Source organism: Triturus cristatus, chromosome 3_2 (genome assembly GCF_964204655.1).
Source record: "Triturus cristatus chromosome 3_2, aTriCri1.1, whole genome shotgun sequence".
Classification (NCBI taxonomy): domain Eukaryota; kingdom Metazoa; phylum Chordata; class Amphibia; order Caudata; family Salamandridae; genus Triturus; species Triturus cristatus.
This window is the reverse complement of record NC_140584.1, coordinates 10,092,289-10,109,413: the sequence shown is the minus strand read 5'-3', so window position 1 is coordinate 10,109,413 and position 17,125 is coordinate 10,092,289.

Here is a 17,125-nt window from a genome sequence, read left to right as displayed (position 1 = left end):
TCCCCAACTTAAAAAGCGCCACAGGGCGTGATTTCACACATCACCTCAGGCCCCGTCCCCTCCCTTCACCACTGTGTAAACACGACCTGTGGCCGTTCTAAGTTGAGAGATTAAGTCCCCTTGAATCCTAATGGTCTCTAGGGTCAAACTAGCCCACTAGGTACCTCCAGTAAGCGCCACAGAGCTGCGTTGCATAGAGGTGTAAAAAGGGGCGTGGCCTCAGAACACCTGTCTGCAACGCAGCTCCCTGGCGCATACTGGAAATACCTGTTGGGCTACTTGGCCCTCAGGGACCCTCAGTATTGAAGGGGAATTAATTCCCCAACTTACAACTGGCCAGGGGGCGCGTTTGCAGAGTACTGCAAGGAGGGGGCGTGGCCTCCGGCGCGATGCCGGTCTTTTCTTTATTTTATTTTTTTAAGAAGGAGCGCTGTGTGGCCCCCCCTTCTTTTTCTAATGTATTGGCCCTGGGGACCCCATCCCCCCGGGCCTGCAACCTAATTTGTTTTGTTGAAGAAAATAAATTTGAGCCTCCCAAGGCCTTAATCGACACCGGGGACCCCAACCCCCGGGTCATGGGCTTTTTTTTTTAAAATTCTTTAGGAGAGGGGCTGCGTTGCCCCCCTCCTCAGGCCACTTATGGCCCCGGGGACTCCATCCCCCGGGGCCGGCCTTTGTTTTTTATTATTTGTAAAAAATATATATTTATAGAAACACCTAGGACACGCTGGACAAACCGTATGTACCTATCACCATGACGATTTGCGTGATATTCATTAAAAGGCGACTATGCATACAATGAATCCACATGGAATGTATGTACACCGCTACTGAAGCTCTGACGTGTCTGACACCCTACCGTGCCTAATCCTGGCGCCCCTGCCGGTGGGTACTCTCCAAGTAGACACCCTTCTAGTTTATTTATGCAAACATGGGTAGCTATTGACAGGCATATTTAATACACACGCACACCAAGCCATTCAAAGGGGATTCGACAAAAATACGACCAAACTATGCAAGAAACCCCCCTCACGGTTAATAAAACACACATCCACCGCCGGATGTGTAATACTTTTTATTTTACTCTCTGGAAAGGAGACAAACCTCACTTGAGAGTCACAGCGTGCTCCTGGCTGAGCCCAATGCTGTGTTACACCCACTAGTGCCCGCCGAGTGCCACACACCTCTGTGTTGTATTCCACCAGCTAGTGCGTATGCTATTACACTCTCTAGCCCATGTGCACTGTAACACCACCCCGTGAATATGTCATGACACACTTGCCTTCGCACGGGTTATATTGCCCCATCTAACGTGCCTTCCTCGATGCCTGTGTTATAACGCACAGCGCTATGCCATACATATTACAATCTGGGATCCATATCTTTGTCACAGTGCATATACAACGTTACACTCCCCAGCACATATTTTATATTACAACTTTAGAGACTAGTTAGGTTACACAACACTGCCCTGTGCATATTACACTCCAAGGCGCATATCGCATTGCACGCGCTGGTGCCTGTGCTATCTCGCGCTCTCCAATGAATCTGTCATTGCGCACAATGTATTGCATAATATATTTCACGCCCCGGTTCATCTTATATCACACTTTTTGGTGCATAGTTTATACCATATACTATATCTAGTTTTCATTTTCAATCGTGCTCTCAGGACTATGTTCTATATAACACTGCGTCCACCTACCCTTTTCACAGGCATTACATTTTGCGATGGGGGGTTGGAGGGTCAGAGGGTGTTTCTGCCAAGTGAGCCCGGAGTCACAGTCACAAACGTCCTCTTCTTCCTGAATAAAAGTGAGATTATGCTGCATACTTATTCATATTTTAAGTAGTTCGCACAGACACACATTTTAAAAACAATAAAGTTCCTAATACCCACCTGCTCTGAACAGTTAGCTTGCTGCCCCATCTACCTCCTCCCTATCCTCTGTTGTCTGAATCCATGGACTAGCCTCCTCCCTCCTGCCATGCATGGTCTGATGTGCTGCCACTGCCCTCCATTTAGCATGATGTACTAGTCCACTCCTCCTGCCCTCCATTGCCCAATTCTATGGCCCATCATTGACCTCCTGCTTAGCCTCTGTGCTTAGCTTGCTGCCCCTATTCTCCTTCCCCCTGCCCTCCGATGTCTTTGTGCATGCCCCTGCTCCATCCTTTTTGCCAACCATGTTCCATGGACCTGCCACTCCTATCTACTCTGAGTGTTCTGTTGAGCTGCCACTCCCCTCCCACCTGCCTAGCATTGTCAGATGACTGTAACCTGTCCCTGCCACCTCCACCCTGCCTGTCCACATGCCATGCCCCTATACCCTTCCTCCTGTCCTCCATGGTCCATTTTACTGCCACACCCTTCTGCCCTCCCTGGTCTGTTGTGCTGCAACTGCTCCTCCTGCCTGCCCCGCGCGGTCTGTAGTGAGGCCGCTTCCCCTGAACTCTCTTTTCTGTGCCCATGTCCTGACCCTCCCTTCTATCCTCCATGGTCCTTTGTGCATGCCCCTGCACCCTCCTTCTTTCCCATCATAGCCATTGTGCTGCCACTAACCCTCCCGCTTGCCATGCATGGTCTTCTGTGCTGCCATGGCCCCTCCCACCTTCCCTGTGTGGTGTGGTCAGCTAGCTGCCCCTGACCCCCTCCCACCTTCCCTCCATGGTCTGTGTGTATGCCATCATAGTCTCACTGTTGCTCCCCATGGTGTGTCTTGTTTCTAGTGCCCATCCTGCCTGACCTCCATGGTCATCTTGCTGCTCCTGCCCTGCCCCCTTGCCCCCAGCCCTCTATTTCCATGTGCAGACCCCTATTCCGTCCTTCCTGGCTTGTCTGTTCCATTGCAATGCCCCTGATCCGTCCCTCCTGCCCTTTATGGTCTGTTATGCTGCAGATTTCTCTCCTGTCTGTCCATTATGGTCAGCTAGCTACCATTGCCTCTTTCCCCTCTGTTCTCTGTTGTCCATGTGCATGGTCCTGTCCCCTCCCTATTGCTTTCTATGGATTGTTCTGCTGCACTCCCGTCCCGCATGCCCTGTGTGGTGTATTGTGCTGCTGCAAACCCTGATGCCTGCCCTGTAGGGTCAGTTTGGTGCACATCTCCATGTTCCTCCTGTCCTCTGTTATCCGAGTCCATGTCCCTACCCCAATTCCTCCTGCCTACCATGATCCAATGTACCATACTTGCGAACATTTTGAACTTGGTAAGAGGGAGATTTTGAATAAAAACTGGGGTATTGATCTTTGAATACCTGACAAGTCTGCACTATATAAAACTGCAAATACACAAAAAATAAGTGTTTTGCACACTTCTGTCATTGGGCTACATGTGGGCTACATCTGGGTGATATTTGTGCTGCATTTGGGCTCTTTTGTCTCTGGTGGCCATTGGGAGATTTATTTGTTATGAAGTTTCCTAATTTCCTCATTTACTGCAGTCTGCTCAGTAGGAAATGCTTTCAGTTTTTTACTTTGATTCCATCAAGAAGGTATTCAGATATGTCACACATTTGCCATAAATTCTGAATGTCAGCACTCTAGTTGCTCAATAGATCACTGTAGTAAAGCTACTGCTCACCACGGAAGCCTGCTGCTGGTATTAAAAGTGCACGTTAAAGTCTGCATATCAGAATTTTTTAATGAAATAGAAGAGGATTTGAGAAGTCACTCAAAATGTGCCCTAATTTTTCTTTCTTGAGCACTAATAATAATTTCTATGGCAAAATGAACCCCCTCATTGTGCTCCATTTTAAATTAAATGTTTTAAGTGTTACCACTTTATTCCAATCAAGATGGCTTCAGGGGTGCCATACTTTTTGTCATAAGGAAGACAGTAAGAACACTCTGGGACATTCTGTCATTGGGCTATACTTGGGCTACATCTGGGTGATATTTGGGCTACATTTGGGCTCTTTTGTCTCTGCTGGCCATCTTGGGAGATTTATTTGTTATGAAGTTTCCTAATTTCCTCATTTACTGCAGTCTCCTCAGTAGGAAATACTTTCAGTTTTTTAGTTTGGTTCCATCAAGAAGGCATTCAGATGTGTCACACATTTGCCATCAATTCTGAATGTTAGCACTCTAGTTGCTCATTAGATCACTGTAGTAAAGCTACTGCTCACCAGGGAAGTCTGCTGCTGGTATTCAAAGTGCATGCTTCAGTCTGCATGTCAGAATTTTTTTATGAAATAGAAGAGGATTTGAGAAGTCAAAATGTGCCCTAGTTTTTCTTTCTGCAGCACTAATCATAATTTCTATGGCAAAATGAACCCCCTCATTTTGTTCCTTTGTAAATTAAATGTTTTAAGTGTTACCACTTTATTCCAATCAAGATGGCTTCAGGTGTGCCATACTTTTGTCATGAGTAAGACTGTTAGCGCTCTAGTTGTTCGTTAGAACACTCTGGGACATTCTGTCATTGGGCTACATCTGGGTATTATTTGTGCTACATTTGGGCTCTTTTGTCTCTGGTGGCCATTTTGGGAGACTTATTTGTTATGAAGTTTCCTAATTTCCTCATTTACTACAGTCTCCTCAGTAGGAAATACTTTCAGTTTTTTACTTTGATTCCATCAAGAAGGCATTCAGATGTGTCACACATTTGCCATAAATTCAGAATGTTAGCACTCTAGTTGCTTATAAGATCACTGTAGTAAAGCTACTGATCACCAGGGAAGTCTGCTGCTGGTATTGAAAGTGCATGCTTCAGTCTGCATGTCAGAATTTTTTTATGAAATAGAAGAGGATTTGAGAAGTCAAAATGTGCCCTAGTTTTTCTTTCTGCAGCACTATTCATGCTTTCTATGGCAAAATGAACCCCCTCATTTTGTTCCTTTTTAAATTAAATGTTTTAAGAGTTACCACTTTATTCCAATCAAGATGGCTTCAGGTGTGCAATACGTTTGTCATAAGTAGGACTGTTAGCGCTCTAGTTGTTCTTTAGAACACTCTGGGAAGCTGCAGTAGAACACAAAGGAATCAGCTGACAGTCTCTGCCATTGTTGGATGTACATGTTTTACTGAGAATGTCAGACTTCATTCTCACATGACTGAGAAAGATAATGTGAATTTACAGAAAATATGCTCTCAGTTTAGCTTATAGATCACCTTCCAAACCTCTTTGGGAAAAGCATGAGAAAACAGTTTTCTCTCAAACATGATTCATGATATCACAGCAGAAGGCTTTTTCACATGGTAAAATCACCTTAGAACACACCACAATTCCTAAAATTAGTATGGTACCATCAACAAATGATTTATAATGTAACTAAAGTCTTAAAACCTTCTATTAACTGCAATGCTTTTTAATGAGGTGCTATCATGTATATTGGTCTCAAGATGGCTGCCAACACTTCTTGGATGAAGTACTGACAGCCAATCAGATCTCACGATGAGATGTGTGGTTAGGCTCCGCCCAGATATATCTACCTTTTTAACTCTAATTTTCTCAGGAACTACTGAACGGATTTACACCATTTAAGCAAAAGGCACGAGTCTGAGCTGAGGACTACCTCTTTGCCAAATTTGGTGTAATTCCGTTCAGCAGTTCGGGCTGTAGCTGCGTCAACAGGTCCTATGTGAAAATGCATGGGGAAAATGTGTTTTGGGACCCCCCTTTTTTCTCGGCCCCCGCTTGACGAATCACCGTGAAATTTTCAGGATAGGAGCGGACTGGAGCTGGCCAAAAGTTTTGAAAATTTCGCGAAGATTCGTCAATCGGCACCAACGTTATTCCAAATAGAATGTTGTGGATTTCCTATGGAAAATAGGTTCTAACTATAACTACCTACTGGCGACTGCCAGTAGGTAATATATATATATATATATATATATATATATATATATATGTTTTCAAGAGGCTTCGTTTTCTGGGGGCCCCTAACCTTGCAGGGCGGGCTCTAGACACAGGGACGAAGAAACCTGTAATTTGGGTCTTAGCCAGGAAACAGATTAGAGCCCAACTCCGACTTCTTTTAACCCCTTGTATGCCCATGACGAGCTGGACTCGTCATGGAGCACAGGCGCGCTGTGCCCATGACGAGTCCAGCTCGTCATGAGGCATACCCTAGGGAATCCCTCTGGTGCGGGCACCAGAGGGATTCCCTTTCTACAAGAACAGCCTCGGGAGCTGGGGAAGAGCTTCCGCAGCACCCGAGGCCCCCCCCTTTCACTGTAATGACGATCGGCGCGCAAGTCGCGCCGACGTCATTACAGTGAAAGTGAAACTGAAATGAGCCAAGAGGCTCATTTCAGGTTTCACTTTGTACGTGCTCAGGGGGCTATCTCAGCCCCCTGAGCACGTAGAAAGACGGGAGAGGTATCGTGGATCCCTGCTTGGGGATCGCCACAGGAGGGCGATCCCCAAGCAGGGATCCACCCACTAGACAGCAGGGAGGGGGGACCGGCCCCTTGGGCAAGGGCCTTTGCTACCCTCTGTTTATTTTTGGGAAATGTAGTCTTTTTGCCCCCCCTGGGGGACAGATGGGGGCATTAGCCCCCAATCTGCCCCCCCGGGGGGGGCAGAAAGCCCACTAAACACCAGGGATTAGTCTTTATTTTTATTTTTAGGGTGGGGGCTGCCCGCAACGGGCATGCCAATGCCCCCACCCACCACCATTACAGCCTTTCTGCCCCCCCTGGGGGGCAGATGGGGCATCGGCCCACAATCTGCCCCCCCGGGGGAGCAAAAAGCCCACTAGACACCAGGGAATTGTAAAAAAAAAAAATAGGGGTGGGGGCTGCCCAAAATGGGCAGGCCCATACCCCACCCCACCCCACCCCCCAATTATTACAGTATTTCTGCCCCCCCGGGGGGCAGATGGGGTATTGGCCCCTAATCTGCCCATTCGGGGGGCAGAAAGCCCACTAAACACCAGGGATTTTTTTTGTGCAATTGTTTTTAGGGTGTGGGCTGCCCGAAATGGGCACGCCAATGCCCCCACTCTCCCCCCCACAAAAATGTCAGTCTTTCTGCCCCCCAGGAGGCATATGGGAGCTGTAGCCCTCAATCTGGCCCACCCTGGGGACGCAGAATGCCCACTAGAAACCATGTTTTTTTTTGTTTTATTAGTGTAGGGGTAGGGGCTCCCCAAAATGGGCATGGCAATACCCCACCCCACCCCTAGAGAAATTCCAGTCTTTCTGCCCCCCCGGAAGGGCAGATGGTGGCAGTGGCCGCTGATCTGCCCCCTGGGGGGCAGAAAGCCCAGTAGGCGCCAGCGAGTATGCAGGCTTTTTTTATGCGTGGGGGTGTGGGCTGCCCAAAATGGTCATACCAATGCCCCCACCACCACAAAAAATAGCCACAGTCTTTCTGCCCCTTTAGGGGCATATCAGGATGAAACCCCCTTCCCTGATTCCCCACCAGGGCGGCAGAAAGCCCACTGGGCTCCGATTTATTTTTAGCAATGTGCATACCTGTGGATTTTGGGCCCTAGCGCAGTTGGCACGTAGGCAAACCTAGCAAAACTGAACATTCTTTAAAACTAGACACCGAGGGGAATCCTGGATGGGGTGACTTCACTGGCTCTCACCAGGTTCTGTTACCCAGAATCCATTGCAAACCTAAAAATGTGTTCAAAATAAAACATTTTCCTCACATTTCTTTGTCGGAAAGTTCTGGAATCTGCGTGGGTCCACAAAATTCCACCCACCCTGCGTTCCCCAAAGTCTTCAGAGAAAAATGGTACCTCACTTGCGTGGGTAGGCATAGTGCCCGCGTCAGACAAGGGCCCAAAACCTATTGAGGAGACATCAAAATTACCTATCACAAAACAACCTGGTTTTGCAAAGGGGGTCCTATGAGTTTTTGGCCCCGGGCTTGGCGGCCACCTAGGGAAACCTACCAAACCCACACATTTCTGAAAACTAGACACCCGGGGGATTCCAGGGAGGTATGGCTTGCGTGGATCCCCCAACGTTCCCCCGGGTCTCCCGATAAAAACGGTGCCTCACTTGTGTGAGAGGCCCAAGTACCCACGACAGGCAAGGGCCCAAAACGTATTGAGGCGACATGAAAATTGCCTACCTCAAAACGACCTGGTTTTGCAACGGGGGTCACCTTGGTTTTTGGCCCGGTGCTCAGCGGCCACCTAGGGGAACCTACCAAACCCACACATTTCTGAAAACTAGACACCCGGGGGATTCCAGGGAGGTATGGCTTGCGTGGATCCCCCAACGTTTCCTTACCCAGAATGCCCTGCAAACCTCAAATTTAGCTGAAAAAATCACAATTTTCACACATTTTTGTGTGGGAAAGTTGAGGCATCACCGGGCTGACACAAATTTCCAACCACCCAGCGTTCGTCCGGTTCTCCCGATAAAAACGGTGCCTCACTCGTGTGGAAGGCCCAAGTACCCGCGACAGGCAAGGGCCCAAAACTTATTGAGGCGACATGAAAATTGCCTACCTCAAAACAACCTGGTTTTGCAAGGGGGGTCACCTGGGTTTTTGGCCCGGTGCTCAGCGGCCACCTAGGGGAACCTACCAAACCCACACATTTCTGAAAACTAGACACCCGGGGTATTCCAGGGAGGTATGGCTTGTGTGGATCCCCCAACGTTTCCTTACCCAGAATGCCCTGCAAACCTCAAATTTAGCTGAAAAAATCACCTTTTTCAAACATTTTTGTGTGGGAAAGTTGAGGCATCACCGGGCTGACACAAATTTCCTACCACCCAGCGTTCCCCCGGGTCTCCCGATAAAAACGGTGCCTCACTCGTGTGGGAGGCCCAAGTACCCGCGACAGGCAAGGCCCCAAAACGTATTGAGGCGACATGAAAATTGCCTAACTCAATACATTTTGGGGCCTTGCCTGTCGCAGGTACTTGGGCCTCCCACACGAGTGAGGCATCGTTTTTATCGGGAGACCCGGGGGAAATGCTGGGTGGTAGGAAATTTGTGGTTTGCAAGGGATTCTGGGTAACAGACCCTGGTGGGAGGCAGTCAAGTCACCCCATTCTGGATTCCCCTGGGTGTCTAGTTTTCAAAAATGTATAGGTTTGCTAGGTTCCCCAAGGTGCCCGCAGAGCTAGGGTTCAAAAACTACAGCTAGACATTTTGCCAAAAAAGGGTCATTTTTCACTGCGAAATTGAGGTGTGACCACGTTGCGTTTTGCGCCGTTTCCTGTCGCGGGCACAAGGCCGACCCACACAAGTGAGGTACCGTTTTTCTCGTAAGACTTTGGGGAACGTGGGGTGGGTGGAAATTTGTGGATCCACGCCGATTCCGGAACTTTCCACCACAGAAATGTGGGGAAAATGTGTTTTTTTGTCAATTTTTTAGGTTTGCAAGGGATTCTGGGTAACAGACCCTGGTGGGAGGCAGTCAAGTCACCCCATCCTGGATTCCCCTGGGTGTCTAGTTTTCAAAAATGTATAGGTTTGCTAGGTTTCCCAAGGTGCCCGTAGAGCTAGGGTTCAAAAACTAGAGCTAGGCACTTTGCCAAAAAAGGGTAAATTTTCACTGCGATATTGAGTTGTGACCACGTTGCGTTTTGCGCTGTTTCCTGTCGCGGGCACTAGGCCGACCCACACAAGTGAGGTACCATTTTTCTCGTAAGACTTTGGGGAACGCAAGGTGCGTGGAAATTTGTGGATCCACGCAGATTCCGGAACTTTCCACCACAGAAATGTGGGGAAAATGTGTTTTTTTTGACAATTTTTTAGGTTTGCAAGGGATTCTGGGTAACAGACCCTGGTGGGAGGCAGTCAAGTCACCCCATCCTGGATTCCCCTGGGTGTCTAGTTTTCAAAAATGTATGGGTTTGCTAGATTTCCCAAGGTGCCCGCAGAGCTAGGGTTCAATAACTACAGCTCGACATTTTGCCAAAAACGGGTAATTTTTCACTGCGAAATTTAGGTGTGACCACGTTGCGTTTTGCGCCGTTTCCTGTCGCGGCACTAGGCCTGCCCACACAAGTGAGGTACCATTTTTCTCGTAAGACTTTGGGGAATGCGGGGTGGGTGGAAATGTGTGGATTCACGCAGAATCCGGAACTTTCCACCATAGAAATGTGGGGAAAATGTGTTTTTTTTGTCAATTTTTTAGGTTTGCAAGGGATTCTGGGTAACAGACCCTGGTGGGAGGCAGTCAAGTCACCCCATCCTGGATTCCCCTGGGTGTCTAGCTTTCAAAAATGTATAGGTTTGCTAAGTTTCCCGTGGTACCCACAGAGCTAGGGTTCAAAAACTACAGCTAGACATTTTGCCAAAAAAGGGTCATTTTTCACTGCGAAATTGAGGTGTGACCACGTTGCGTTTTGCGCCGTTTCCTGTCGCGGGCACTAGGCCAACCCACACAAGTGAGGTACCGTTTTTCTCGTAAGACTTTGGGGAACGCGGGGTGGGTGGAAATTTGTGGATCCACACAGATTCCGGAACTTTCCACCACAGAAATGTGGGGAAAATGTGTTTTTTGGCAATTTTTTAGGTTTGCAAGGGATTCTGGGTAACAGACCCTGGTGGGAGGCAGTCAAGTCACCCCATCCTGGATTCCCCTGCGTGTCTAGTTTTCTAAAATGTATAGGTTTGCTAGGTTTCCCAAGGTGCCCGTAGAGCTAGGGTTCAAAAACTAGATCTAGGCACTTTGCCAAAAAAGGGTACATTTTCACTGCGATATTGAGTTGTGACCACGTTGCGTTTTGCGCTGTTTCCTGTCGCGGGCACTAGGCCGACCCACACAAGTGAGGTACCGTTTTTCTCGTAAGACTTTGGGGAACCGAAGGTATGTGGAAATTTGTGGATCCACGCAGATTCCGGAACTTTCCACCACAGAAATGTGGGGAAAATGTGTTTTTTTTGACAATTTTTTAGGTTTGCAAGGGATTCTGGGTAACAGACCCTGGTGGGAGGCAGTCAAGTCACCCCATCCTGGATTCCCCTGGGTGTTTAGTTTTCAAAATTGTATAGGTTTGCTAGGTTTCCCAAGGTGCCCGCAGAGCTAGGGTTCAAAAACTAGAGCTAGGCACTTTGCCAAAAAAGGGTAAATTTTCACTGCGATATTGAGTTGTGACCATGTTGCGTTTTGCGCCCTTTCCTGTCGCGGGCACTATGCCTACCCACACAAGTGAGGTACCATTTTTATCGGGAGACTTAGGGTAATTCAGTTTTGTAAAGGAACTGTTATTATCTATTGACTTTCGATGCATTTCTGCCTTCCAAATGAAAGATATTGTGTAAAAAAGAAGTCATTCTAAAAAATTACTGATAATTCTCATGCTAGTATGAGTATTCCCAATTTCAGAAATGTGCAAATATCTACTGTTTCCAAACTCTATATTTTGTTCCCATTTCAGAAATACATAGGTGTCTTTCATACCGATTTTTCCATGTACACATTTTTACAGAATAATTACTATATACCCGGTACATAATAAAAAACCATTGCGAGTTGCTGCTCAGTTTTTGGCTCTGGGTTCGTCGGGTTCTTGGTGAACCTACAAGTCCTATATATCCCCACAACCAGTAATGTCCAACGGATGTAATGGTATATTGCTTTCAAAGAGCTGTAATAATTAGAAGAAGTTACAGGTGAAAACGTTGACACTAAATGCTTTTTTTTCAACTAATTTTCAATTTATCCTATATTTAACTGTTAGTTTCTATAAAAAAATCCTTGATGGATCTACACAAATGACCCCTTGCTGAATTCAGAATGTTGTCTTCTTCTCGAAAATGTATAGCTTTCCAGGATCCATTATTGCTTTTGTACCCATTTCTGCAATTAACTGGAAGGAGGTCAAAAGCACAAAAAATAGCAAAATTAGGCTATGTCCCAGAAAAATGCCAAAACTGCGTAAAAACTGTTGGGTTTCTGACAAAAGTCTGGTATCCCCGAAAAGCTGGAAAAATGGTGATTTCAACCCCACAAACCCTTTTTTGATAACATTTGCAGGGAAAAACCCAGATGCTTTCATTTGCAGCCCGTTTTTCCAATTGTTCCAAAAAAAACAAAATTTTGCTGTATTTTGTATCTTTTCTGTGACCCCTCTAGGAGAATCCACAAACCCTGAGTACCTTTAGAATCCCCATGATGGAAGAAAAGGATGCAAATTGGGCGTGGATACCTAATGTGGTCAAAAAGTTACAGGGGCCTCAGCGCGCACTACCCCAAATAGCCAAAAAAGGGCGTGGCACAGGAGGGGAAAAGGCCTGGCAGCGAAGGGGTTAAAAGTACAGACATTTATTTCGTCAGCGTCACAGCATAGTTGCAGCCACCCTCTCTTCCTTACGCGTTTCAGCATTCAACTGCCTTGATCACAGGTGAGTGGCATATAACTTCCCAGTGGTCACATGGCCCATACTTGCAACTACAGGCCCCAGGATGCACTGTATATATGTATTCCATAGTGTGATATGTTGCACAGTTCCATTCTGCTCAATAGCGTTTTTTCATGCAAATGTCACCATTTTAAAAGTAATTTCTTTCTCAGTGCATACTGCAAAAGTTAATAACAGCAAAGTGCCATTTCGTCATATATATATATATATATATATAAAAGATTGTGAAAACTCTGACTTCTGTGGAATCCGTAGAATTGACTTATTTCCCCTTATTTTAACACAATGCAATAACTATTCTTGTTCCTTTCAGAGAGAGGAGGTTTCTAATTTAATCAACCTAGGTGTTTTCTCAATGTTTTACAATTAGAGGCATGAGCAATGTACGTTGTTCATTTTTTGTGCCATATCTTCACAATCAAAAATCCACTACACGAGCATTCATTTTTGCATTTTTCCCTTACTAAATCATTGATAACTCTACCAGTCAACTTGTTGCAGATGTATCATAAACCATGCAGCACAGTTAATGTTTCCTTTTAAAGACATGCAAAGACATTTTGCAAAAGCAGAGTTCAATATTTAGTAGGTACGAAGTGTGCGATGACCACCTGGAGTATTTCTCCTTATGAATGAAATATTTTCATAATCCTGTGCTGCTTCCAGTTCATGCATACATGTAAATTCTCCACCACGCTTTTGATGGTCTCCAGCTATATAAGAATGGTGATACCCACAGAGATCACTAATTGGTCAGAGACGGCTGAGAAGAAGCACCTGCTCTTGTTACAGAAGAGGGGATGACAGGTTACAGAGGTACGGAAGACGATCTTGGAGTCCAATCTTCTTGAAGGGTTGACTTTTTTAACACACATGAAATCTCGATCAGAAGTGGGACCAGATTTACTAAGGCTGTTTGCTGGCACAGAGCACCATGAAGTGATGCAAAGCTATTGATTATAGAGGACAAATGGTTGTTTGCAGAAAAAAAAATCCTTTTTTTAGTGCAAATAGTACTTTGCATCACTTTTGGTAAATAGGGTATTAAAGGGACGCTACTGGGGTGGATCTACTCAAACATCCATAGATTTTTACACAAAGGCTAATCTACCAAGATAGACAGATTGGGCTTTGCATTAAAAATGACTGCCTACTTGAAGCAGGTAAAAGCAACAGGAAATGTGTTCATTTTTCAAAAAACAATGCATTTCAAATGTACTGTGGTGTGGAGTGAATGTTCACTGCATGGGAAACTTCTGAATTTGTCTGTGCATAGGAATCTGTATTGATGGTGAACGCTTCCAGTACAAATCCTATGACAGACAAGGCACATTCACTTCTGCACCATGGTGCAAGGCTGTGCATCATGCAAGGCAGCCTTGTTTGAGTGCAAGCGCACATTTTCCTACAAACTCTACATATAATACAAGACGAAGAAGACAGGAACAAGTCAAAGAACCTTTATCCTTAGTAATGCTGACGATAGCATGGGCAGTGGTAGAAAGTGATTTCAATGCGACCAGCTGCAAATGTACAAAGAAAACTGTATATTTTTTTGCGTAGTGGGAAAGATGAATACCTCTCTGTGAGCATGTAAGATGTAAACAAACAAGCATTGGCTAAGCCAGTAGTTCTTGCCTTTGGGACCTACTGGTTTTTACAATGGTTTTTAAACATGCTGTTCAGAATTCCCAATGCTATGCAGCATGGATAAAGCTGAGCAAACAAAACTCTACATTGAAATCATTGTGGGATTTGCAGTCCCGTTTTAAATTAATACTCTTAGGGGCATATTTACAATGAAGTGAAAACCTTACTTTTATTTCTTTTTAATTTACAGATCCGAGTTTGATTGGTAATTAAAAAGGTAAAAAGCAAGTAGTGGTGCTGTTGTGGGCTGAAGTACTGTATATATGGTATATTTTGGGAATCTGCAGGGTCATTTTATATGGCTTAATAGAAGAATACAAAATAGGAATGAACGAGTAGTCAGGTTAGGATACCCAATGATATAAATGTAGAGCTCTAAAATTTGCCATGTTAAAGCTTAGTTCATGCAACGCAGGTTTATTCTTTGCATTTTGGGAATTAGGGGCATATTTACAAGCCCCTAGCGCCACCACAACGTCACTTTCAGTGACCTTGTGATGGCGATAGGGACTTCGCCAGCCCCTTTGCCTTATTTACAAGGCAGCGTTAAGCCACTTAATGGGCTTAACACTGCCTTGTAAATTAGGCACCCTTACACACTGTATTTATCGTGAAACAGGAGGATAATGGGTGTTGCAGTGGGCGTTGCACTGCAACACCCATTGATTTTTACCCTGCGGCCTATTTACAAGGGTGGCGTAAATAGGAGGCAGCGCCAAAATTAAGACCAGGGAAAACCTAGTCTTAAACAGGCAAAATGAGGAGAAATGCTTTATCTTTGTTATTGCTGTTTCCATGTGTGCTGCATTGTGCAGCACACATAGAAACAGAAAACAGCAAAGATTTTTTATGTGCAGGAATATGACCCTTCCTGCACACAAACAATTTAAATAAAAGAAATGACATTTTGTATTAAGCAGCCCCTCAACGCAGACACACTTGCATTATTGTGCAATGGTGCCTACGTTGGCGTTAGGCTGCTAAGTTTAGAGCCAGCACAGGGGGAAACACAGGGCTGCACCGTATTGTTGTGAATATGGGGCAGCCCTGCATTTCTGAAGTAGCGGATTGCAGCGTTAAGCCAGGAAGGCTAACGCCGCACTCCATCACTCCATTATAAATAAGCCCCTAAGAGCATTAATTTAAAAAGGGACTGCAAATCCCACAATACAAATAAATAAAGATCCTGAATTGGATAAGTGATTTACAAAAAGGGCCTGGAAACCTTGAGAACTCTGAGGCATATTTACAAGGGCATTACGCCACCAGAGCATCACGTTTTACAACGTTCTGATGACGCAATGCCCAGCTCCATATTTACAATGTGGCGCTAAGCCAATTTCTGTGGCTGAATGCCACATTGTAAAAATCATACCCTTTGACACCGTTTTCTGCGTCAAAGGGGCATGCATTGGCGTTGCTGTGGGCATACCCATGCAACACCCATTGCTTTTTGACACTGCCCGAGATTTACAAGGATGTGTTAATCTGAGGCAGCGTCAAAAACTAACACCATTCATAAGGAGGCATTAGAGTGGCAACAACATTCTGCAGCACACACAGAAGGAGCAAATTGCCATTAGTGACTGTTTATGTGCAGGAAGGTGTCCCATCCTGCACATAAACAATCATCCCTAAAATGCAAGCACCCTTGCACCATGGCGCAAGGGTACCTGCATTGTCACTAGGAAGCTCTTTAGCACCGGCGCAGGGGTGAGCACAGGGATTCATGTTAATATGACGCATGCCTGTGTTTTTTAAATAACAGATCAGCTCAGCAGATTTGCTTGCGGCGCTACACCATTTCAATGTAAAAATACCCCTCTGTAACTCAAATTGTGGCCTGCGGCAGGACATCAATTTAATTTTGTTTGGGATAGGTAGCAGTGCTCTCTCCCAATATATACAGGTTGTGCATGAATGAACATATGTTGAGTATCCTGGATAGTTTTGCAGCACATTATTTTCCATCGTAGTGTGCATTCACAGGGCCTTCTTTACAAGATGTTGCCATAGGGAAGTGCCATAGGCCTTCTTGCTGTGCTGCCCTACGGCAAAGGAAAATGGCAGAAATGCGCCGTATCTATTAGATATGGCACATTCCCATCCTTTCGCCTGCGCTGGTGCTGAATGGGTGCCATGCGCCAATGCAGACACCTGTGAGCCATGACGCAAGGGTAGCTGTGTTGCAAGGATGATTGTTTTTGTGCAGGAAGGAACACCTTACTGCACAAAAACAATCACAAGAGTCTTTTTCCTCTTTCCAAATGTGCTGTAGAATGCAGCATACATAGAACAAGGAAAAATGTGGACAAATAAAGGTGTTTGTCCTCATTGTGCCTCCCTTTTGGCGCTGCCTCAGAGTTACGATTCCTCATAAATCTGGGGCAGTCTCAAAAAGACACGGGTGTTGCTGGGAACACCAACATAAACAGGCATTGCAAACCCCTTTAATGCATAAAACTGTGTTAAAGGTACCAATATTTACCAGCACGCATTAAGCCACACAAAGTGACTTAGTGCTGCCGGGTAAATATGGAGCAGGCCCCAGGGACATCAGAGCGCCTCAAAAAGTGACACTCCAGTGGCACAGCCTCATTGTAAACTTTTCGATCTAATACATTATGACTTTTCTCAATCCTATTTTTTCAGAGTCTTCCTTATCCTAACTGTAATGTCTTGTAAATGCAATTTATCTGTCTGTGTTGAATGATACCAGTTGAGAATATTTGTTGTTTCTTACACTATTACCCCAGTCTCAACGAGGTTTATGGGTTTATGCTCCTGTTGTTTATTATAAGATTGTGAGCAGCTTCTTAGCTGCGAGAGTAGGTCACCTTGTGATCCACTAGTTTTTCCAATTTATTTTGGTTTTTCTTTTAGTCATTTATCTGTCTATTAGAATGTCAAGAGAGACTCTTTCTTACTCCGAGGATTATATCCAACAGCTTATTGGTGGCCCTTCTCTTCTTTCAGGGCCTCCACTCTCTACCACCCCAGTCTCTACCCCTAATTCTTCCCGTCTACTGTTGGAGAAACTTGAAAAATTGAAAAAGAAGCAAATCAGAACTGATCTGCATGCCCGCATGCTTACGGAATATTTAAAATCAGGCGTAATACCACTTGGCCTACAAATCAGAAACATTCCAGCTATCTTCACCCAAGATCCCAAATTTCGGTTAAGTTTT